The 26,716-nt window shown below is 40.7% G+C and overlaps 1 pseudogene; it reads right to left on the bottom strand.

Annotated features, from left to right (window-relative positions):
- Window positions 1-24,960: 24,960 nt before the first annotated feature.
- On the bottom strand, window positions 24,961-26,202 carry LOC147465796 (uncharacterized; annotated as a pseudogene).
- Window positions 26,203-26,716: the final 514 nt, after the last annotated feature.

Below are 26,716 nucleotides of genomic sequence, written 5' to 3'. Positions count from 1 at the left end.
TGGTACTTTCATAAAGAAAAAAGTAAAAGAGGATGTTTCTGACACTTGGATTGGAAGGGGTCGTGGCCTTCTAATCAAAATGATACATTTTTTAATGGAGAAAATGAGAAGCTTGTATGTATATATTTTTACTATGGACTTAGCTTGTAAATTTATAAAAAAGTTTGTAAGATGGACATGGATAACAACTGGTATGGTCCATTGATACCTGTAAAACACATCCAAGGCTAACTGAATTGTTGTCTTGTTTGGATGGATGCAGGTAAGGACTCTATCTTATCTTGGAAGTTTTTTTTTACTTTGGCAAGCTGTCCTACACTGGATGGAACACTCACTTGTAATTTGGGAAGTTCTTTTACTATCTGTATACTTAAAGGGGACCTATTTCCTAGAAACATTGTACTTAAACGATTCTAATACTGAGTTGTTTTTGTACTTATCTATTCTTTGTTCCATTGCTAGCTGTCTTTTGAATGTAAAAGTTCAATTATATCTTATTATCTAAGAATAAACAGCTACACACACACACACACACACACACACACACACACACACACACACACACACACACACACACACACACACACACAATTGATAGGTGCGCGCACACAAACACACAATTGATAGGTGCGCACACACAAGTGTTAATCATGTTGAAATTGCAAAATGAACACACAAATCTTTAATTGGGCATGAACACAACACAGATCAAACATCACATTTTCCAAATCATTATGCACACAATAGTTTTTAGGTGCACACATAAGGGAAAAATAGTGCACACACACCTAAAATTAGACGTACGCACACTCAATTAGAATGCACGCACACTTGATTTTAGTGCTCACAATTGCAATTGACCATTCAAGCATGCAATTAGGAAAATCAACAATGCTAATTAGCACATGAAATCATCAATTTACACATTCGATTCCAAGAAAATTTCGGCATTATGACGGCATGGAAATACACAAAATCAAAAGCTCAAAATCACAATCTTGACAATGGCTAGGCATACCGCTCAAATCTTGAATCCAATGGCACCATTTGCGATTTCACAATGTGTAGGCCAATTTTGTAGATGCTCCAAAGCCCTAATCTTGCATTCCAGAATCAACAAATCATTAAGTGATTAGTACAAACCGGCATTGTTAGAATGCAATCCAAGCCTCTAATTAAGCTAATATCAAAGCATAAGCACAAAGTCTTAGTCCAATCAGATCAAAATTAGTGTGTAAGTTAGAAAAAAATAGTGAAATTAACGTGTATAAATTAGTGTGAAAATATAATGCATACAATTAGTGCGATTTGGTATCAAATCAGGGAAAATTGAACACATCGCCTCATGAACACACATCCAAAATCCACAAAACCATAACTACACAAGGAAAATTAGTGGGAAAACCTATCCAATCATGCAATTATTACACTAGCGTAGGCCATCCCTCCCCGACAATGGTGCCAAATGTTGGAGATACCATTGCAGCATAGATCCAATGACCAATAATAATTGTCAATCTGGAGTGATGAGCTACCTAGCTAGGGCATGGAAACACTCACACAATTAGTGAGCTAATCATGGAACCACGAATGATGACTCTACAATGTGAGCTTCTTGACCTATGGAGGAGCTAAGCCATGATGTCTGACAATCTCCATATCCACTTCTCTTCACCTCAAATCAATCCAATCACACACACTAAGGATTGCACAACGCACACATCAATAATCCTATCATGCAACACACTAATCAGACGCACACACACATAGATCCATTGAGCATCCACACTCCAATCAAATGTACATGCACACACAAGAATAGAGGGAAATCGCACAAGATTAGAGTAGAATTAACCACTAGTTAGTTAATATCAAGCTAATTAAGCATCTTAACAATCATAAAAGAGTATGAGAGAGGCATAGTGAAAGAAAATTAAGCAATGATTAGTATTAATCAAGTCACATGAGCAAGGAGAAGCTCAAGGACTCCATAGCCACATACCTAGAGAGTGGTATTAACAAATGAGGCTAAGATTCTTAATTCCATTTACACACTGTCTTATATACCTAGGGTAAAAATATACATTGTTTGGATGCCCAAGGCCTTTAGGGCTCCACAACTTATTGAATCTATAGCCTAGGCACACTTTCTAACCTATTCTTTATAGCTTGGAACTCTCATTGGGCCCGTAACATGTTGCAAATATTACAATGGCTTGAAATAAATCAGAAATTACAATACATGGCCATTTTGGGAAAATGTAAAAAAAGTGTAACTCCAATCTTCATTGCTTCTTTGTATTCATCTTTGATGTGCATTTATACGTCTCGGGCCTTTAACAGCTTTTGTTAACTAATTTTGGCTCCGTTAACACAGCCCAACAGAAAGTACTTGTATGTAAAACGTGAGGGTAATGTATGTCTCATCGTCGTTTTTTATGTTGATGATTTGTTGATCGCTAGACCAAATGAGACACATATTACTGAATTGAAGATTGATTTGAATGCTACTTTCAAGATGAAAAACTTGGAGCTTTTGCATCATTCCTTGGGAATATAGTTTAAGCAGTGTGATGGTGGTATTGCCTTGTGTCAAACACACTACATAGAGACATTGGTATGTAAGTTTGGACTTGAGGACTGCAAACCTTCCATGGAAACAAGTTTGAAATTAAGTCTTCATGATGTTGGTGATCTTGTCGATATCACTCTTTACCAAACTGCTTTTGTATGTCTTATTTATGTATGCAACACGAGGCCCGCTATTAAGTTTGCAATCTCACATGTTAGAAAATTTATGCATAGCCCAAGGTCTAAGCATTGGTACACTGTCAAGATAATTTTGCACTACTTGAGTGGCACTTTACATCTTGGCTTGGTTCATCCCAAGGGGGGATTATTGCCGTCAGATTTACATGCTTTTTTGGACTTAGATAGGGCTAGTTGAAACGTGAGTGCCCACAAGTGGTTTTGGTTCATGCTTGGCAGTTCATGCATATCATGGTTGAGCAAGAAGCAACCTACTATGGCCACTTCCAGTTGCGAGGCTAAGTACAAGGTATTCTTCACAACCACAATTGAGTATGATCTTCCATAAGGAATGTGAGCCATCATCTATACTAACAGTCAGAGCGCATTGGAAGTTTCAAGGAACCCAATTTTTCATGCTTGCACAAAGCACATTGAGGTGCATTATCACTATATTAGAGAGTTAATCTTAGTAGGAGAGATCGACTTGGCTTATGAGTTGGCACATGACAACCCTGCAGATCTTTTCATAAAGGAATTGCCTCGTGAGAAGTTTGAAGCTTTCCACAAAGCTTTGGGCTTGCTCCCCTTAGTCAACAAGCACAACAAGCACCTCAAGCTTGGGCAGGGTTCCCATCTCAAGGTTAGCCCCAACTTGCCTAAAATCCTAGGTCTAAGGACTTTTAACACTAATCTTTGGATCTCTTTGATGAAGCTAACCCTAAGGCCTCTTAAGATCCATTATCTGGTCATGGCTCTCTGATAGACCATCTCCCTTTTGGACCTGTTTCCTTCTCTCCCTTTGGTCCCGTACTGAGCTAGATCTAAAAGCACATGTCTATATTCTAACTCTTGTTCTCGTTTTTCCCACATTAAATAATCAGTTCAATATGAAAAAATTATTTGGGTTAGTTAGATATTAGATTTTATGACATTACCTATAAACAGAGAGATCTAGTCTTATATGACAAAAACATTGATAATTTAAAAGAAACATTTACATTTGGTATTCTAGTGTATCATTGTAAGCATTGACAAGGTTCATACTATCCTTAAGCTGTGTTCCTTGCATCCATCTAGTATCTTTAAAAGAATAATTTTTGAATTCAATAAGATATCATCGGATAATCTTACCATGCCATATTACCTTGTACTCATGTCAAAGGATAGCTTCGGGTTGTAGCACCTCTTCTTGATCTTTGATCTATGGGTGTTCTTCAATAATTGGTTCTATTGGTGGCTCTACTTTGTAAGGCTTTAGTAGGCTCACATGAAAAGCAATGTGTATGAGCCAATGGTTGGGAGACTTTAGTTGATAGGCCATCTCATTAATTGGTTTTAAGATTTGAAAAGGACCATAGTATCTTTTTGCTAATTTAACATAATGGTTTTGGTGTCCCATAGGACTATTGCCCGTAATTTGCCTTAATCAAACCTTGGGAAACTTAAGTAGGACCCAATAATTATCTTTGGATGTTAAGGCCCTTTTGTGCTTGTTAGTAGAAACGTTTTGCCTGTGTTGGGAGATGGATATAGCCTCCTTAATCTTTTGGAAAGATTCTTGTAGGTCTCAGCTATACCCATCAACAATGAAGATCATCCCATGTACCTTAAGTAGCAAGGGACTTTTAGGTCTTCCCTCAATGATTGCAAAGGGTGCCTTTCCTATAGTATTGTGGATAGTGTTAGTGTACATATACTCTACAAGTGGTAGATACTTCTTCCATTTGTGAGCGTTGATCTACTTCTGTATCATAAGTCTTTAGTAGATCGAGAATAGTTATCTCACTTTGGCCATTGTTTGTGGGTGATAGGTTGAAGAGAAATTCAACCTTGTCCCTAGATTTTCAAAGACATATTTCCAAAAAATTAATGATCATTCTAGTATCTCTATTTGACACGATGGATGTTGACAATCCATGGTGTCTAAAAATCTGGGCTATGTAGAGGGTTTCCATTTGGTGTGCCTTAATAGTCTTTTTGACAAGAATAACGTGTGCTTTCTTGCTAAACCTATTGACTATTGTCCATATTCCTATATTCCCATGGATAGACTTAGGTAATCCAAAGATAAAATCCATGGATGTACTCTCCCATGGAGAATTAGGGATTGGCAATGGCTTGAGTAATCCAGGTTGCTTCCCTCTATCATACTTTTTCTTTTGGCATACCACACATTTTGAAACATATTCTTGTATGTCCACTTTCATGGTGGGCCAATAAAAAGGTGTCTCTACTCCTCAAAGAGTAGGTTGAATCCCTCTATGCCACGCATAGGGAGGAGAATGGGATTTATACATTACTTTATCACGAAGGGAGTGAATGACACATAGACTATTTCCATGGAAAAGATAACCATCTTGCAAGGTGAATGGTTCTTCTTTCTTCCCTAAGGCAATCGGTGACATTATGTCCTTAAAATTAGGGTCAATAGCATACTCATCTATCGTGGAAGATAGATAATTGTGAGTTTCTATAGACACGGCATTTGCCCTTGGTTGTCATGATAGTGCATCAGCCACTTGATTATGCTTACCAGCAATATGAGAAATATAAAAATTGAATTGCAAAAGGAAATTTTCCCACCTCATTTGTTTGTCAGATAGCTTGGTTTGTGTCATGAAGTACTTGAGACTTTGGTGGTTTGTTTGTAAGATGAATGGAGTCCCCAATAGATAGTTCTTCCATGTGTCTAGGGCATGTAGAACAGCTAGTAGCTCTTTTTTGTATATGCCCAACACTCGTTCATCGGTATTGAGTCTTTGAGTTTCATATACTATGGAATGCCCTTCTTGGAGAAAAACTGCTCCAAGGAAATCTCCACAAGCATCATATTGGACCTCAAATGGTTTTGAGAGGTTCAGCAGTGTAAGCACTGGTTGGGAGGTAATCTTTTCTTTAAGCTTATCAAAAGCATTTTCCTCTTTAGCAGTCCATGAATATGTAACGTTATTCTTTTTTAAGTCATGTAATGGTCCCGCTATTTGAGAGAATTTTTCTATGAAGCGTCTATAATATGCACACATACCAATAAATCTTCGTAGCTCATGTAGATTTCTTGGGTTAGGCAATACTTTTATTACCTCTAACTTTGATGGATCCATACAAATACCATCTTGAGAGATAATGTGACCTAAGTACTGAATCTCTTGAAGGAAAAAATCACTCTTCTTTTGGTTAATGAAAAGTTTATTCTCCCTCAAAGCTTGAAAGATGACCTAGAGATGTTGCTTATGCTCCTAGAGAGAATTGGAGTAGACGACGATATCATCAAAGAACACTCCAATAAACTTGTGGTAGGGCCTAAATTTTTTCTCCATTAGGTGGTTGAATGTGGCCGGAGCATTTGTCAAGCCAGAAGGCGTGACAAGATATTCATAAAGACCAAACATTGTGCAAAAAGCAGTCTTTACAATATCTTCATTCACTATCCTTATTTGATGATAACCATTTTTTAGGTCAATCCTACTAAAGTGGGTAGATCCTTGTAGCTTATCAAACAAATATTCTACTGGAAGTACGGGAAATCTGTTTTTGATAGTGATCCTCTTTAGTGCTCTATAGTCGATACACATACAATATGTGCCATATTTGTTTTGCAGTAGTCTATACACATACGATATGTGCCATCTTTCTTTTGCACTAGCTGGATTGGTGAACAAAGGGGAGAGGAGCTAGGCCTCACCATCCCATTGTCTACTAGCTCATGCACTTTCCTCATAATCTCCTCTTGTTGAGCTTGATAAACTCTATAAGGGGGTTTATTAGTGATCCGGTTTAGTGCTCTATACTTGATACACATACGATATGTTCCATCTTTCTTTTGCACTAGTGATGAACAATAAGGAGAGGAGCTAGGCCTCACCACCCCCTTGTCTACCAACTCATGCACTTGCCTTATAATCTCGTCTTGTTGAGCTTGAGAAAATCTATAAGGAGGTTTATTAGGTGGTGAGATCCCAGGTAGAAGCTCTATCTTATGGTCATCATCCCCTTGTTTTGGAGGTAACTCCATAGGGATGTCATCGATAAAAACATCTTGGAATCTATTTAGAAAATTAGACAAGTCTAATTCTTCTCGATTCGTACCACTTTGTTTTTGAGGTATAGTACGAACTGACTCATTGTCATCTATATACATGTTCTTTTCCCTGTAAGTGAAATAAATTCTTCTTTTAGGGAACTTCATGTTGGGAGCCATGCGATTGAACCATTGGTTCCCCTTGGATAACATCCTCAAGTTGGAGAGTGGAGATGAAAAAGTCTTCTTTGTCGACGTAGATAAGAAGCCTCAACTTCCCAATCAAGGGAGTAACGGAGGCTTGATGTCTCTTGAAAGCTCCATTGGTAGTTACAATATCTCTCTCAAAAGCTTGAATGCCTAGCTTAGTGGCCAACTCCGTTAATATGAAGTTGTGAGTAGAGCCAGGGTCAAAAAGGATGAAGGAATCATGCTCCCTCATAAGAGTGGGATATACATATATAGGGTTTCACATTTGGGAAGGTCTTATAGTTAACATCATCATGCTCGTTGAGGTAGTTTCTAATCCCTACATATCTTGAAAAAAAAGAAGATAAACATGGGGATGAATATGGGGCTTTGGCCAAAAACACTTTCATACATCATACATATCAAATGAAGGATTGTTACTGATAGATCTCCAATGCCAAACTCTATGAATCACTTCTTAAATAAAGAACCATTTTAATGAAAAAAAAGAAAAAAATTAATAATGCCCAAAAGATATCAGGCAGTAGCTTTCACTTGCATAGCTAACACCCTCGTCATCTCACTGACATGTGCAACTTTGCCCGCTCAATCTGCCCACTGGTAGGTCTTCTCCGCCATGGGATTATGCCTACTTTATCTCTCTCTCTCTCTCTCTCTCTCTCTCTCTCTCTCTCTCTCTCTCTCTCTCTCTCTCTCTTGCCCTCCTGGTTTTGGTTGCTATTCTAGTCACACTCGGGCTTGTCGGGTTGCAACTATGTAGTTCAATTCTGATCAACTCCATTCAAGCTACCCACAAGCTGTCCCCATTAGCTTTTTTCACCACCCTTAGTCTCTGTGGACCCCTCAGTCGAGCTAGTTGATCTCTTCTCAAGAGCTCCTAACTCAATGTTGCTGCAAATGATTGTTGTTGTTATATGGCCTTTGCTGCCCTTAATGGCCTTACACCAAAACTGTCGCCTTTTGCAAGCTTTTCTGCAATCCTTCACAACCTCCTCTCTACTGCAATATCCCCAAGATGAGGCCTTTGCTCTGATACCACCTGTAGAGCTCTCAGCAGAAGTTTAATGTCATAAAATCTAATATCTAACCAACCCAAATGATTTTATCATATTAAATTGATCATTTAATGTGGGAGAATAGACGGGGAAAAGGGTTAGAATATAGACATGTGCTTACGGGTCTATCTCAACACGGGGCCAAAGGTACAGGGGTCCAAATGAGAGATGATCTGTCAAAGAGCAAGGCTAGCCAATGAAGCGTAAAGACCTTAGGGTTAGCTTTGTTAAAGCCCAAGCTTGAGGTGCTTGTCATGCTTGTTGACTAAGATGCTTGAGGTGCTTGTCGTGCTTACTGCCTAAGATGCTTGAGGTGCTTGTCATGCTTGATGACTAGGATGCTTGAGGTACTTTTTGTGCTTGCCGACTAGGGAGCTTGAGGTGCTTGTGAGAACACTAGCCAAGATTGAGGTGATTTGTCATGCTTGTTGACTAAGGTGCTTGTGTTCCAAAAGTCAACAAAATATCTACAAGGAGGGGGTGAGCCCTAAAGCTAGGAGGATGAGAGAGAACATACACACGCACGTGCACACACACACACACACACACACACACACACACACACACACACACACACACACACACACACACACACAAGGTAAGCCCAAGCCTCAAGAGGCAACAAGGACACACGTCAAGCCCCTACTCATGTTGCCCTCAAGGTGCACCTGAATCCTATTGGATAGGCTTAAAAGGGGTCCAATGAGAATTTAGATTAATTAAATAATTATCTAAGCAATTATCAAGCCTCTCGAGTCTCTCCCTCAAAGGGAAAAAAGTACACTTGTCCAAAACCTACCCTTGTTGCTTGATATGCCTCTTGCGTGTGATTGGCTAGGCCTGGAGGGGTCCAATGAGCTTCAAGCATGAGCTACAAGGGGGGTCGATCAAAGCAAGAAAGTGGTGTTTTTGGGGGTTATACTCTCTCTCATTTTCTCTCATTCTTCACTTGGTGAAGTGCAAGAACTCCATCTCCTTCTCCAAGCTTGTTGAGAAGTTGAGAGCCTACACCAACACTCTTGGCTATGGAATGTAAATCCAACCAAGAGCCATGCTTCAATGCTTAAGCTTTCCATCTTCTCCATCTTCATTACTATTCTATTATGTATGCTAGCAAGAAGAGTGATGATAAGTGAGGAACTATTTCTTTCTCCTATGAATGTTTCTTCTTCCTCTACCCTCATTCCCCGCTAGCTCTTTCCACCTTTGAAGGTGTTTGAAGCCTTATTAGGATTGAGGGTTGGGATAGTTAATGATTTTTGCAAAGTCTATGTTATGCTCGTGATGCATGAAGCTTTTCATCTTCATTGCATCACCTAGGTCACAAGGAACACAAAGATTGTATTGCACCAATTCTCTCCTGATGGGAGAATCTATAATACAAAAGCCTAATGGAGGGGGGACCGGCTCCACATAAATCCTCTCCTCAAGTTCTCTAAACTCTCTCTCTTGCAAAAGTATTGTTCATGCCAAGGTAATTAAGTACTATGATTATGTTGCTTTTGTCAATTAAGTTCACCTCTATGTTCTCAAAGTAGTCTCACGAGTCACAAAAATGCTCTCTTTAATTCTCCTAATTCTGCTATTCTCAAAGTTCATAGGCCATTTCCATTACATTGGTATCAGAGCATTTGGTTTCTCTTTTTCTACTTAATAAGAGAGGTCCTTAAATAGCCTATTAATGGTTGATTTTGTTAATTATATTAGGGTAAGTGGGGACCGGGATATATTATTGGTTTTGTTGAGCCTACTATGTGGGATATGGTGCACACCTCAAGAGCTTTGGTCTTAATAATGGGGCCTTTTTAGACTTGCCTACGGCTTTACCATTATTGAGCCATAAGAAGTCTAAAAGGAGCTCTCCCTCGGAAATTCTACAATATTAGAACCACTCCACTACTCTCTTTAACTAACCAATTCGAGCCGTGGGTGTAGATGCCTAAGTGCTGATTTTCAAAGGCTAAGAGGAGTAGCAACTGAGTTTTTGAATTGCCAAAGAATTCATTAAGTAAACACACAAATTTTGTTAACATGAATGACAATAACTAAGAGACTAGAATGATCATTGATAACTTTGATTTTTCACATGAAGATGCTAATGATAATGGCCCCATGTTTGTCAATTATCTTGTTACTAGGTTGCAACAAGCTATGGGCAACCCTGCTTTGCAAACCAAAGTTACTCAACGACTTCGTGCTTATGGGATTTCCCTTCCTCTCCTCTTTTGGAGAGGAATCTTAGGAGGCCTCTTGATGAGACCCCCAAAAGAAGACTCTCTCCCATACAAGAGGAGGAATCGAAATAACAAGAAAGTAATGAATCCCTAGGTTCCTCTGAAGATGTGGCCCCACGAAGACGACGATCTAGATGGTCGCCAACTCCTTCCAAGAGAAAACGTTCAACCCATAGTCCTTCTCCTTGTCACTCCAAAAGGGAAGAGAGGAAACAAAGGAAGAAAATGACAAGAAAGAGTTCACCCTCTTCTCCTTCTTGTTCACCTTCCTCCTCTTTCGACAAAAGCTATGGCTATTCTCCTAGAGAATACAATAAAGGAGGACATCACAAATCTTACCCTGCATCGCGAAGGTCACAAAAGCTCAAGAATTTCAAAGAGGGAGGAAAGAGTATTTCTTTTCTCACTTATGATGGAACCTTTGGTGCCATTGACAAAGTACTGGACTTCATCCCACACAATTTGATGCGGCCATTGGAGATGAGGGTTCACGGAGTCCTCCAAGATACGCCATGTATCTATGCACTTCCAAAAATCGGCTCATCAATGGTGGGCTAGCCTTCATGGCAATGGTGAAGCTGCAAGGACATGGAAAACTCTACAAGTTTCCATCATGAATCAATTCCTTGCAAGCAATGCAAAGGGCAAAGTGCTTATTGAATGGAGAAGTTTGAAGCTTCTCTCCCATGAGTCTATTCACAGTATGTGGACAAGTTTTGGGATAGACTTCACCGAGCAAAAGAAACAATTTTGTGTGGGATTACCTGAAGAGATGGCCAAGTATGTGAACTCTCAACGGCTTGGTTCTATCACCAAAGTAATCCACCTCACCATAGTTGCTTCATGCATCAATTTCCAACAAGGGGCCAGACGGAATGCCAAGCCCATGTGGAAAACAAAGACAAGAGTGATGCAAAGGGGAAAACCAATCCCCAAAATTCTCCCCAATGCAATTCCAACAATAACAACAACAACAACAACAATTGGTCCAAGGAGAAGGGTGTCTACAAATGTAAAAATAAACTCTCTCCCGAAGATATTGAATCTTTTTGCAAGGACCACAAATGTTTTAAGTGCGGGGAGCAAGGACATGGCTATTGTTCTTTCCCCAAGAGAAATGCCCGCAATGAGAGTCCTACAGCTTCCACCATCGAAGCTCCAAAAGAGGATGCTCATTGCAAAGGATCACCTCTCTCCTATCCTTGTGGAAAGGTAAGGGATCATGATGCCTTCATCTTCTTTGAGCCTGGCTCTACTCACAACTTCATATCAATGGAGTTGGCTACCAAGTTGGGCATTCAAACTTTCAAGATGGGAGATATTGTAACGGTTGACACAACTTTAAAGGGACATAAAGCCTCCGCTACTCCCTTGATTTGGGAAGTTGAGGCTTCATGTCCAAAGCTATGTGTCCAAAGCTATATCGACAAAGAAGACTTTTTCATGTCTCCTCTCCAACTGAGGATGCTATCCTAGGGGAACCATGGCTCAACCACATGGCTTCCAACATGAAGTTTCTCGAGAGGAGAATCTACTTCACCTACAGGGGAAGAACATGTATATAGATGCTAGTGAGTCTGGTTGTACTATACCACTTTCAAATCCTCCTACTTTTGATAAATCAATGAAGAGCTCAGTTTCTATGTACATGATTTTACTCAAAGAGTCCCTAAAAGGTTGTAACATTTAATGGTCTAGTAACTTGTGTGTAGCGGAAAATAACATAGACACAGTGATCATTTCATTAAGAATAGATTCCTAAAGAGCATAGCAAGAGTACTTGAAAGGAGAGAGAAAAAAAAGCATAACACCTAGTTAGATAGGCATGAATGTTAACCACCAGCGTCCACTTCTAGTAGTCATGGGTCGGGCTTGTTGGTCCAATAGGAAAAGGGTAGGAGTGATCACCGATGAGAGGTGCACTCTAACTGGAACATTCAAGGGTTAGTTTGCTAAGCATGGGTGCCCAAGTGTGAATGGGCGAGCTCATATAAAATTCACCTAAACATAAAAATCACTCATTCTCTCATTTGCGCAATTGAAGAGTGCTCTCCATCGTCATCTTCTTCTTCATCTCCTTGTGTGTGTGTCCATATGAGAGAGAGAGAGAGAGAGAGAGAGAGAGAGAGAGAGAGAGAGAGAGAGAGAGAGAGAGAGAGAGAGCATTGCAACGACGAGGTGGTTGAGCGCAGCATGGCGGTAGCTCCCTCTTCTTCGTGGCGAGGAATCCTCCACGAAGGCAAGCGTAGGGCAGTGAGTGACACACCCTTGATATCTTGAGCTTGCTAGATTAATCTGGTTGTATGCTTGCAACCATTTGTGGCTCGCACATAGTGTACAGCAAGTCCCTTGCTTTGACACGTGCAACGGATGCACACACTTTTGGAGCTGTTGCCAAGGAGATGCCCTGCACTAAGCTCGAATAACACTCTATGCTGCTTTGTGGTGCAATATGAGATGTAGGAAAGGTAGAGAAAGAAGGTGTGTGGCTGTTGAGAAGGATTTGTGAGCTTTGTTTTTGCGACAGTGTACTGTTTTCTGTTGATAAGGTGTTGAATTTTTTTGCTGCAATGTACTGTTTTCTGTTGATAAGGTGTTAGATTTAAGGTATTATATCTATAATGTTAGATTTGTAAGGTGCAGTAAGTAGATCTGTTAGAGTTAATTAGTTGCTATAGTATTGTGTTAAACATTGTGTAACAGTAGCTCTGTTAGTTGCAAGTAGGTAGGTTAGGTGTATGTGTGTGTGCCCTTATCCCAAAAAAATAAAATAATTTTTTTGTATTTATTTAAAAGGAAGGACCGGGATCGGAAACATTCCCCAAGCCCAAGCCTAGGCTCCGACCTCAGTCACCCTTTGGACTTACTTATTTTAGCCTCACACCTAAGTAAAAATCGACCCTTTTGAGGACCATCGGAGCTTTGGGTAACCAAACGCTATGTTGTAAAGCACACCACAACCCCTGAGCGATATGCTCTTTTTGAGCTATCACACGCTCTAATCCAAAAAAGGATCGTAAAAAGACATTAAAAAACATCAAAAAAGGAGTGAAAACGGGGTGCAAAATGCCCAAAAAATCAAGCGATTAACTTCGAGGGTATTCGTCGATGCTTGTAGGGTGCCAAAGGCACATGCATCTGCGTTTTGTTCATGTACTAGAGGTTGAGCAACTAGCGAGCACTTCAACTTATGCGGGTTCTCAATACCCACCTACTTTAGGTTGCGGGCCCTCGGTGGGGACGCAAGGTAGTGCGACCCAAGATCCAAACATAACGGCTAGTGACTCTTCATCTGACTACGATATTATGGAAGGGAATCCTACACCAAACCCCAAGCAAGTAAATAAAAACGTACCTATCTGGGCCCCACAACCTAGATCTAGTGTGTTTAGTCGCTTTATAGAACCTTTGGTAGAACTACTCGCTCTGAACCTGCGGCTAGTGAAGTTAACGAAGGTGAGGGAGAGGTAGATTCGCCTTTGGTAACTCAGGGGGAGCCTATACTCCCCAAGAGTTTCCACGTTGATATCTTGCTTCCCCGCTTTCATGGAAGACCCTACAAAGCAATCACCCCCCAAAGTTCTACAACCCGATGGTAGGAGTATTGCGGAGGTGCAAGAAGTTGAGCGCTATATGCAAGCGGCTAGGGAGACGGAAATGGAGAGTTTCCTAGAACAACGTCGAGCCATGAAGGGAAAGACCCCTGGGACAACATGCATAGAAATTGAGCAATCAATTGCTCCTGAGTTAGTAGGAAATGTGGGTCAAACTGTGGGGAACAACAATGCTTCCACCTCAAGGGAAACCTCTAGTACGTCGGGCCTAGAAGGGTTATTTCTCAACGAAAATTGGGAATATGACCTAAAAACTGAAACCTTGGCTTACCTGTGCACGGGTTATACATACAATATAGGTTGGTTAGAAGTTGTACAATCTACTTCTAGTGCCACAAGTCTAGAGGAGCGTCAACAGATGGTCTGCAATGTCATCCATAGCATCATCCAATCGGAGAGGCAAAACCGAGGGATTAACATTCCTTCAACGAGCCTTATGAGATTCTTGGATACAAGCAAGGCCAGCCAACCAACACTATCATAGATGGAAACTCCTTCAGTGAGTCCAATGGACCCTTCGTATATTGTGTCGTCTGGAGTTTCGGTATAGTTTGAACCCACAAGTAGTAATTTTACTTTTCTAAATCTAGCTCATTTGTCTCTTGGAGACACTACGGCTACGATACCTACTCCAGTGATGAGTACAAAACGTACACCTTGGACCTTGTTTGTTAGCACTGCACCACTACCTAGTAGCTTAGTGCCCCCAACAATACCTACAAGTGTGCAGCAAGCCTATGTACCTGTCGCACCTCATGCCCATGTAGCTCCCACACCCCCAATTATGCCAAGGTCTCACACTCCAAAATGGCATTAGTCAAGCTCTTATTCAAGTGGGACCATACCATTTAGTAATAACATGTCGTATATGGCACTAGTTATGCCTAGGGCAACACATATGAACTTTGGACCACCACGTGGTACACCACCATACGAGGTATGGGACCCGAGGGCCGCGCGTATGCCAAGGCAAAAGCCAACTCCAATCCCACATGCAGTTCCATGAGCGCCTGCACATATGGCCACTATACCTGCTTATTTAGGAGATTTGGTAGTATTTGCTCACACCATCGATTGATCTATTGCTGAGAATATCCGTAACATGCTTGATAGAGAGCCTAGAAGTAAGGCAGTACAAATAGCCAAGCTCACACAAAAATTTAGTGGAGACGGGGATGTGAGAAAGCATATCGAAGTGTTTGAACAAATATGCAATTCTCTAGGAGAACACAATGACCTGCATAAGAGTAATGATTTAAGGCTAACCTAAAGTGGGAAGGTTGGGGATTGGTATAGAACCCTAAGGGTGGAAGAAAAAATGATTTACACTACTCTTAGGAGACTTTTCTTGAAAGGATACATACGAGAGGGAGTGCTTTGGGGTGTAGCATCTTAGCTCCAGTAAGCCCAACAAGAGGAAGGAGAGTCGGTGAGAGACTTAATAGTCGCTTGAAGCATTTGAATTCTCGTTGTAATCCAAATGAGCGCTTCAATAATAATCAATTGCTTGATAGACTCATTAGGGTTTTACGACATGAGGATATCTACAATGGCCTAGTCACCACATTAGAGGTTTCACCACTTGGAAAGCAATCACCACCAATGCAATCCAATTGGAGGATAATTTAATGATTCAAGGAGAAAGAGTGTCTGTTGAGCCTAAATCTACTGGCTCGCAACCATCAGGGCATCAACCAATGACCCTAAAGCCTATTGCTAAGGAGCCAAAGATATATGAAATGACTTAACAGATCTCACCAAGGCCATTCAAGAAAGTCCTAGAGACAATCGTGCTCCGCAAAACAATCATGTGTATCCAAGAAGGGAGCAACAATGGTGCTCAGTATGCTACGGTTCGCATAGTACCAATAAATGCCATACTTTTAGAGTAAAATTCAATGGGAATTGCAATGCTTGTGGGAGGTATGGTCATCAAGCTAAGGATTGCATAGTATTTAAGCGCACGATGGCCAATAGACCAACCTTAGCATGGACAGACACACCTCAAGTGCTTGCATTGATGCCGGCCCCACCTCTTGAACAAACATCACAACACATGGTCCCTAGGGCCCAAAATGTTGTTCAAACATTACCCTTACCACCTCCAATGCTAAGATCACAAACACCACATCCAAGAATCACTCCCGTGAATCAAGTGGGTTGTGAATAATCTATTGCTTGTTTGGAAGGCTGTGAGGAAGATATAGACACTAATATTGCCTATGGGATTGATATGCTTGAAGAAAGTCCACAATACTACATGGAGGACTATTGGGGATAAGTCAAACTTGTCTATCAAGTAGTTTCTCTTGCTGCAAGAGGCCAAAATATCAATTACACTGCCAAGAGACCACCTCTTCAATGCTATGAGTGTGGAGGTCCACATCATGTGGCTGAGTGTCCTATTAGGCTACAAAAGAACACCACACTAATGAAAACTAATCAAGCGATCACATCTACAATGAAGATTCTCATGTGTAATTGATGTGGCATAGATCATTTGATTGCCCAATGTCCGAATAATCCAAATGCACCAAAGATCACGCCATTAAACTTGATTGAGGTTATCGAGGAGCCATCACAAAGTATAGTTGTGGTACCAGTAAACGTACTCACACGATCGATGCTCCAAAAAAAAAGATTATATTCTTGAGGAAAGAGAAACGGCATCAATTGCCCAATCTCAGAAGAATAAGAAAACATGAAAGAAGAGATTGCAAAAAGTTGTGAAGTCAGACCCCAATTCAAAGACCAACATAAGGATTGGTGACGACCCCGTATATATGAATGACGTTGAAGAGGATTCTAATTTAGGTGAAACCATGGAGACCAAAACGACCACTAAGAAAGAAACTTACCCTTCTTTCCCTGACCCTTGAGCTTTCCGATTTTAGGGATTGTATATATAGATATATAGTAACTAACCACTCTAGTTTAAACAAAAATAAAAATATAAAAATAGTAAAGAGAAAGAGCAATTAGCAAACAAGTGTGCACAATACTAGTCAAAATCATTGACCCAGACCTACACATGTCACATCAGGTACACTAAAACAGAAACCTATGTCATCAAACACCTAACCATAATCTATTTTTGTTCACAAATATGGCTGATTCTTATGAATATTCTTTTTACCTATTCCAAGTAATGCATTTATGCTATCCTCATATTTCCTTTGAATGGGATTCGATTGAAACACTTGCTTGTGAGAGAAATGTTGAGGAGTTAGAGTGGCTGGTCCACCTCTTGACTACGACGGATCCCTATTCTATCTAGGAAGTTTACCCAATTTCCCAAGTTTACCCTTTTGCCCAGGCTGAGTATGCACGTCTCGTGACATTTCTAATACTATTCTGCACGGAAGAGGACAAGGACGATAATGGTGATTGAACAGACGAGACACATGGACTTACCGAAGAGGATTACACCTATCTTGATGACGAGGATGGCGGTTTAGCCTTAAAGCTACCGACCAAGCTCTCCAAACTCCACTTACTTTTATCCTCATCACTTGAGTGATGGAGGGTAGGTAGGATTAGTACGATATGAGTGTTTCTCTTTTAGAGTTTAGGGATTAACAAAGTTCTTTTTTCCCACTGATGTGCCTCTGGAAGGTGGATGTTCGGTAGTGACTATTGTGCAGTTTGTGACTACATAAGGATGCCTTTGAAGGACAATGACAACGGATGTTTACATGTTACAATGGATGTTCTCCATTATACCAGGTGTACTACTTCCTTTTATCTATGCTTTCCACAGTTACATGTTTGCATCTTGTCATTTGAGTTTCTAACAATGCATAAAATTTATGAAGTTGTGACATTGCCAATTTAGATGCTATAATTTTTTCAAACTTCTAGTATCTTGTTCTTCTCTTTGAGTTTGGTCTATTAGTTGGCTTTAAGTAGGTATTAGGACCTTAGGCTAAACTAGGCCACTTAATTACTGACTTTAATTCCTAAATAGTCTATTAATTGTAGTAGCTTTAGTAATATTTTAGGCTATGAGGATAAAGTTCTCTTTAGCTTATTCCACCTAAGTGTGACTTGTGTTGTGGAGATTTATGTGTTAAGATGGTATTTGAGACCTCGAGTCTCCCAGCTCTGCTGATATTTGAGACCTCGAGTCCCCCAGCTACTTGTAGAAACTATGACAAAAACAAAAAAGAAAAAAAAAGAAAAAAAAGAAAAAGAGAAAGTAGATAGCAAAAACTTCCTTGTATTTTATGTTGATCACACTTAAGTGGTATAAGTGACAAGATCACTAGTCTTTAGACCCCGACGAGCATTCCTAGGGTTAAAAACTCTTTAGTCGACATTTTTTAATTAATGTTGGTCAATCTAATACTTACTTTAGCCCTAGCTCTTGTGTACTTCTCTTAGAGTCAACCTAATAGACCTAAAATCAATTGCATTTTATTCAGGTACTACGCTTGTTCTAGTTGGCAATGTTACAATTCATGATTTTTTTTTTGCATTTCCTAGAATATCATGTATGCATCTTACTTATTGCACACCTGCACATGCTGCCCTTGAGCTTTCATAATGTTGTGTTTCTTCTGCTCTACAGGTACTCCTATTGTGGATCTCGATGCTGCACTGTTATTTTCGAGGGTGGAATCTACATCAGGAAGGGGGGCATGTTAACCATGGAATCCACTTCTAGTAGTCATGGGATGGGCTTGTCAACCCAATTGAAAAAGGGTAAAAGTGATCGCCGATGAGAGCCGCACTCTAACTGGAGCATTCAAGGGCTAGTTGGCTAATTAGCATGGGTTCCCAAGTTTGAATGCGCAAGCTCATAGAAAAGTCACCTAAACCTAAAAGTCACTCATTCTCTCATTTGTGCAATTGAAGAGTGCTCTTGATCTATCTTCATCTTCTTCATCATCTTCTTGTGTGTGTGTGTGTGTGTGTGTGTGTGTGTGTATGTGTGTGTGTGTGTGTGTGTGTGTGTGAGAGAGAGAGAGAGAGAGAGAGAGAGAGAGAGAGCATTACGACAACATGGCGGTTGAGCATGGCAGGGTGGTAGCTCCCTCTTCTTCGCGGCAAGGAATCCTCCAGGAAGGCGAGCGTAGGGCGGTGAGTGACACACCCTTGCTGTCTTGAGCTTGCTAGATTAATCTGATTGGGTGCTTGCAATCGTTTGTGGCTCACAAAGAGTGTACGGCAAGTCCCTTGCTTTGACACGTGCGATAGATGCACACAATGAACAATACTTCAAAAAGAGAGAGAAACTAAGTTGTTGACAACAGTTGAAGACCAGATTTACATGGTCCCCCCTCCAGAAGGCTTTGTATTATAGATTTCCCCCATCCAGGGAGACATTTTACAATACAATACTTTGTGTTCCTTCAATAACTTGCGGATGCAATGAATATGGAAGCTTCAAGCACCAAGCTTACACTTGAAAACACAACAGCAATTCCCTCACAGTCTCATAACCAACCCATAGCTTCAAAGATGGTGAGAGCTAGCGCGTATGAGAGTAGATCGAGAGGAAGAAGGAGTATTCTTATGAGAAAGAAGTATGTCTCCTCACATAATCATTCTTAATAGCTTAGCATAGCTTAGTAATTAGCATGGTAGAGGAGAAGAGCGTGCATTGGAGCTTGGCTCTTGGTTGGATTTGCATCTCAAAGCCAGGAGTTGTTGGTGTAGGCCTCCCTTCTCAAAATCTTGGAGAAGATGATAAGCTTTCCATTAAAGCTTGGAGAAGGAGATAGTCTTCTTTACTTAAGACATGATCTTGTGTGAGTGTATGTGTGATAATGCCCTGCAAAAATCACCCCCCTCTCTCTCTTAGTCGACCCCTCTTGCTAATTTCTCTTGCTGGCCCCTCATTGGGTCATGCCAGACTTAGCCAATAGGAAATTAGAAGCACAATGGCTAGCCTTGTGACATGTGTCCACATTTCTCATTTTGTGATAGCTTTAGGTATTTAAATAAATCAATTAATCTCTCATTGGACCTCTTGGTCTTCTGGCCAATAGGAATTAGGCAAGTCATTGGGCTGTTGAATGCTCATTGGACCCCTTGGGAGACTTTCCAATAGTCATCTAGAGAGCTGAATTTCTATTGATTCTTTTATGAAGCATTTTTAAATGAATTAAACTAAATGTGTTCTAGCCTAATTCTCATTGGTCCACCTCTATGGACATCCAATAGGATTTGAATGCACCTTGGGGGCAACTGGGCTAGAAAGCTGACATGTGTCCACTATGCCCTTTTGTGTAAAGGGAGCATGGAAGAGTGAGTGTGTGTTTCTCTCTCATCCCCTACAAAAATGGCTTGCCCCCTCTTGAATAGGGATGTGGAAAGACTTTTGAGTCTTTTGACAAGCATCCAATTTTCCCTAAGGTTTGACCATTGAAGATTTTATTTAATTTTGAAACCATAGCATTTTGGAAGTCTTAATGGGCTGAACCTTAGGGTCTTTGAAGCCTATTGATACACATTGATCTTTTGTAGATGCCCCCCCCCCCCCCTTTGGATCCCTTTTTTCCCTCCTTTAGATCCCTGCTAGCCTAACCAATATTCTAGCTTTTTCTTCCCTCGTACTTCCCCATATTAAATGATCAATTTAACATGAGAAAATCATTTAGGAGAATTAGATATTAGTTCTTATGACATTACCTCTCTCTTGAAATCATAGTCGTCTTGGACTATGAGGTAGAGAAGATAAAGACTAGGCATTAGTCCGTTTGCTAGCAGGTAGAGGACCCCTATTTTACCCTACGACATCGTCCCAAAATGGATGAGTAGTCTATTTGGTGCTTGAGAGCGTTAGCTGCCACAATCATGTTTGCACATTAGTCTGCATCAATCTTCCATAGTAGAGTGACAAGCTCTACTTGGTGTTCGGGAGACATCGTCTCTGCAAACATGATCCTAAGCATGCATACTCATTAACATGTGCACACCATATAGAAAAAGAAAGTCTTATAAGACAAAAACTTTGTTCATTTAAACATTTTTACATTTGCTTACTCGAGGAAATTATTGTAGGCATTGACAAGGTTTAGGTTATCCTTTAATTGTATGCCTTGCATACATCTAGCATCTTCAAAAGGATAGTTCTTAAACTTAATAAGATATCGTCAAACAATCTTACCACCTCTCAATACCTTGTCTTCATGTCGGAGAATGGACTCGGACTGCAACACCTCTTCTTGGTCCTCGATCTCCGGTGGGTCTTCAGTAGTTGGTTCTTGAGGTGGCTCTCCTTTGTAAGGGTTTAATAGGCTCACATGGAAAGAATTGTGTATGAGCCAATGACTGGGCAACTTGAGTTGATAAGCCATCTCATTGATTGGTCTAAGAATCTGGAAGGGACCATAGTACCTTTTTGCTAATTTAGCATAGTACTTTTGGTGTCCCGTAGGATCTTGCCCGTTGTGTGCCTTAATTGAGCCTTGGGAAATTTGCGTAAGACCTAATCATTGTGCTTAAAGGCTTGAGGTCTTCTGTGCTTATCAGCACTAGCCTTTTGCCTTTGCTATGAGATAGAGATAGCATCCTTAATCTTTTGGAAATATTCTTGTAGGTCTCGGCTATACTCATCTGCAACGAAGATCTTCCCGTGTACCTTAAGTAGTAGCTGACTTTTAGATTTTCCCTCAATTTAGATATGTATAGTGTTGTTGTAGGCATACTCCACTAATGGGTGGTAAGTACTTCTCCCATTGGGACCTTTGATCTACTTTCGTTACATAGGTTGTTAGTAGATCAAGAATCGTTAGGTTAGCTATTTCACTTTGGTCATCCGTTTGCGGGTGATAGGCCGAAGAGAAGTTTAGCCTTGTCCCTAAATTCTCAAAGAGACCATTCCAAAAATTACTAATCATCCTAGGATCTCTATCCAACACTATGGACATTGGCAAGCCATGGTACTTGAAGATTTGTGATATAAAGAGGGTTTCCATTTGATGGGCTCTGATAGTCTTTTTGACAGGTATGAAATGTGCTTGTTTGCTAAACCTATCTACTATCGTCCATATTCATGTATTCCCATAAATAGATTTGGGAAATCCAAAGATAAAATCCATGGATATGCTCTGAAATGGTGAATTAGGTATTGACAAAGGTTGAAGAAATCTAGGTTGCTTCCCTCTATCAAACTTCGTCTTTTGGCATACCACACATTTTGAAACATACTCTTGTATGTTTGCTTTCATGGCAGGCCAATAGAAATATGTTTCTATCCCTTTTATGATAGATTGAATCCCTCTATACCCTGCATAAGGAGGAGCATGAGCTTCATACATTACTTTCTCACGTAGTGAGTTAGTAACGCATAGTCTATTGCCATAGAGAAGATAGCCAACTTGTAGGGTAAATGGTTCTTCTTTCTTCCCTAGTGCAAGGGCTGAAATCACATCTTCAAAATCAGAATCAATAGCGTATTTATCTATCATGGAAGATAGATCATTGTGCCCCTTGCTGGAAATTGATTTGTGAAGCCACCATGGTATGGTGTATGACCGCAGATATGGTGCATGGCCTTTGGGAGTTGACATACTCTGCCATATCTTTAGTTAAACCCAGACAAAATTGTTGTTTTTGCTCTCCAAAATCCATCTTTTTGGAGACAGTGGCTTTGAGATGTAAGTCCCAAAACTTGTCTACAATTTGTGAACAGATTTGTAAGGAGAGAGCTTCAAACTTCGCCATTTGGTGAGTACTTTGTCTTTGGCATCGATAGCCAAAAACTGCTTCATGATGGAAGCTCTTAAAGCTTTCCATGTTCGTGGAGCTTCACCATTTGCTCGTAGGCTACACAGCTATTGCTTGGTGGACTTTTGAAAATTCATAGCTACATGGTGTAGCTTAGAGGAATCTGTGAAGCCCTCATCTCCAAACGCCACATCAAATTGTTGGATGAAGGCCAAGACTTTGTCCGTAGCACCAAAGGTGCCATTGTAGGTAGGTAAAGAGACGTTCTTTCCTACCTCTTTGAACATTTTGAGCTTGGAAGACCTCTTCCACACGGCATAGGATTTCCTATGGCCTCTTTTTTTGGTGGTTCAAAAGCTGCACGATCACTTTCTTCAGAAGAGGAATTTTGAGGAGGATGGAGAAGAGGGTGACCTCTTTCTCGCCTTTTTCTTCCCTTGTTCCTCCTTGTCTGCACCATCACTTTCTTCATAAGAGGAAGAGGATGAAGAAGATGGAGAAGAGGGTGACCTCTTTCTCGCCTTTTTCTTCTCTTGTTTTCTCTCGTGCCTCTTTGAATTATGGTGTAGAGAAGTGTGCGATGGTCTTCTTCGTTTAGGGGGTGTTGGAGAGCCTTTTGCCCGCCATCTTTGTGGAGCCATCTCCGCCAAGGTGCATGAGACTCACTTCTTTCTCGTTCTTTCAGTGGGGGACTCTACCATTGAAACTTGAGTTCTCCTTTGGGAAGGAGATGCATCGTCAAGTAGTAGATTTTTGAGTCCTTCATATGGATCCTCTTCTTCTTCCCTTATCAGAGAGAGGCCTCTTTTGGGAGTCTCACAACGAGGCTTCCTAGGTACTCTCTCTTCTTGGTGGGGAGTTTGGAGTAACCCATGAGAAAATAGCTACCATTGCACTTCACCTTGGAGGGATGGATTTCCCATGGCTTTTTGAAGCCTAGTAACAAGGTAATTGACAAGCATAGGGGCATCATTAGTAGCCAGTTCATTAGAAAAATTAAAGCTATCAACATTAATTTCACTCTCTTTACTAGTGTTATCCATTCTAACAAACTTTAGGTGTAAAACTTTTAAGTGTACTTTGGCACTTCAAGCCCTAGTTCCTACTCCTCTTAATCCCTTTAGAAAAGCACTCAAGCTCCTATACCTGTGGCTCGAATATCATTAATTTCAAGGAATAGAAGAGAGGGTCTTTCACCACCAAAATAGCACCGGCTCTTGTCAAGCTTCTAATAGCTCAAGTGGTTAAGCCGTAGGCAAGCCCGGTAGGACTCCACTATTAAGACCATAGCTCTCGATAGTGATGCCCCATTATTTGCACAAAGCAGGCACACTGCAAGGCTGAAAAATCCCTATTCTACTTACTCAATTGCAATTAATAATACCAACCATTTATAGCTAGCTTGAAGACCTCTCTTCTTGAGCAAGAAAAGAGAAACCATGTGCTCTAATACCAATGTAACATTTAATGGTCTAGTAACTTGTGTGTAGTGGAAAATAACATAGACATAGTGAGCATTTCATTCAGAATAGATTCCTAACTTAGCATAAGAAGAGTGATTGGATGGAGAGAGAAACAAAATCATAACACCTAGTTAGATAGGCATGAACAATACTTCAAAAAGAGAGAGAAATTAAGCTATTGACAATAGTTGAGGACCGGATTTACATGGAGCCGGTCCCCCCTCCAAAAAGCTTTGTATTATAGGTTTCCCCCATCAAGGGAGACATTTTCCAATATAATACTTTGTGTTCCTTCAATAACTTGCTGATGCAATGAAGATGGAAGCTTCAAGCACCAAGCTTACACTTGAAAACACAATAGCAATTCCCTCACAGTCTCATAACCAACCCACATCTTCAAAGATGGTGAGAGCTAGCGAGTATGAGAGTAGATCGAGAGGAAGAAGGAGTATTCTTATGAGAAAGAAGTATGTCTCCTCACATAATCATTCTTAATAGCTTAGCATAGCTTAGTAATTAGCATGGTAGAGGAGATGAGCATGCATTGGAGCTTGGCTCTTGGTTGGATTTGCATCTCAAAGCCAAGAGTTGTTGGTGTAGGCCTCCCTTCTCAAAATCTTGGAGAAGATGATAAGCTTTCCATTAAAGCTTGGAGAAGGAGATAGTATTCTTTACTTTACACATGAGATTGTGTGAGTGTGTGTGTGATAATGACTTGAAAAAATCAGCCCTTCCCCCCCCCCCCCCGTCTCTCTCTCTCTCTCTCTCTCTCTCTCTCTCTCTCTCTCTCTCTCTCTCTCTCTCGGTCGACCCCTCTTGCTGACCCCTCATGGCTCATGCCAGGTTTAGCCAATAGGAGATTAGAAGCATAATGGATCTTAACTGCATCATCGTCATTGGTGTCTTCTTGAGATGGTATGGTGGGATCTGCCAAAGTTTCTATGTTCGTATCTGCAAAGATAGATCTGCTCCGTGGTGTGACTGGAACAACATACCAAAGTCGTCTTTGATACATACAAGGCACATAAAACACCTGTAGGTCATAGAGAAAACAACAACATGAATGTAGTTTTATATGTATCATATAATGTTTTAGTGAGTTGCACATGGACTTTACCTGCTCACAACTACTTGGTTGCACCAAGTTGTTGGTCTTCTCGCGATGAAATTGCCCGGAGTCTACCATATAGAGCCCATTCTCATGTCTCTTAACCTCACCCGCAAACCATTGGGGCAGTCAAAGAGATATTTGTGAAATGTTCTGAAATCCACTTTGATTATCCTCTCTATTGTTCCACATTCCCTCACCTCTTGTGTTGGCGTGTCAAAGTTGCCCATAACTCCACTATCGTGAGTGGTTCGACGCTCATCTATCTTGCAGGTTCAAAAATGACGTCCTTCGGACCACATAGAGTTGAATGTGAAGGCCTGCAAAAACCAGTCAGGATAGATGAGAGAGAGAGAGAGAGAGAGAGAGAGAGAGAGAGAGAGAGAGAGAGAGAGAGAGAGAGAGATGACACACATACACACACACACTCGCACACACACTAAACACATTGAGTATATTACCCTTGGTAGTCATCCTCGCGCGTACTCCCATTCTTTAGGGCTTATTTGTTCTCCTTGTGCCTTGGCCTTGGTCATGGCATTGTATATCCACCCAACTGGAATTAGATCAGGGTATTTGGCAAGCTCTTTAGGAAAGGGAGGTGCTCGCCTACCGCAATGCGACCTCTTACATGCTTCCCTCTCCCTTTCTCTCGTTGTACGCACCTCCACATACATATCCACCCATTTGCCCATGATGGGAGCATTGAGTAGACAATGGTTGTTGACTATGGCTTGAAATTCCCTATCCAAAATCAAGAGAGAACCTTTCCCACTTGGAATGTTTGCGTGTTTTTTTGGATCCTCTTCCTCCATCTTTAAACGAGGCAATGATGGGTCTATTGTGAAAAGATATTGAGAGACATACACAAAAGCCTCTTGTACAATCCAACCCTCTGCCATGCTTGCCTGAACACATGAAACCATTAGTGATTAAAGTAACCAATAAAAATCGTTGTGAATACAATCCAATCCTAATAAGGTTTAAGGCTTAAGATCAATGAATACCTCTGGTTGTGATCATAGCCTTACAAAGTCTTTCAAGGTCTTTAGGAACCTCTCAAGAAAGAACATCCACCTGGAGTGAACCACACCACAAATAGCTATCTCCTCAACAAGATGGAGCAATAGGTGAACTTGGCTAACAAGGATAGAATGTGCGAATGCATCCTCAATAGCACAAGTTGCTTCAATCGCTAGAAGTCGAGCTGTTGGAATGGCTGAAACTTCGATTTCTTTGGAACTCACAAACCTGTAACAAAAAACCCTTCATAATCTTCATAGTAAAGTTAGTCTTCAAAGTAAAGTTTAGGAGGGAGGATCAAATGTGCTATACCTGACAACTTCTCCCACCTTGAATATTGCAGCCTTTACCTTTGTGTTCGCAAATCCACTAATGCTAATTGGAAGCACAAACTATTGCACAAACAAACAGACTTATTAGTATCCAGAACCCTAAACCACATACACACACACACTCACATATACACGCACATACACACACACAAACACACACACACACACATTACGTGACGAATCTTGTGCCAATCATGGGATTTGAGCCCATACAGTTGTGTGGATCCTCCTT

This window comes from Adiantum capillus-veneris, chromosome 1, assembly GCF_014529385.1.
Source record: "Adiantum capillus-veneris isolate H3 chromosome 1, ASM1452938v2, whole genome shotgun sequence".
Lineage (NCBI taxonomy): Eukaryota > Viridiplantae > Streptophyta > Polypodiopsida > Polypodiales > Pteridaceae > Adiantum > Adiantum capillus-veneris.
Note: the sequence above shows the minus strand (reverse complement) of the source record. Positions and strands in the feature narration are given on the sequence as shown.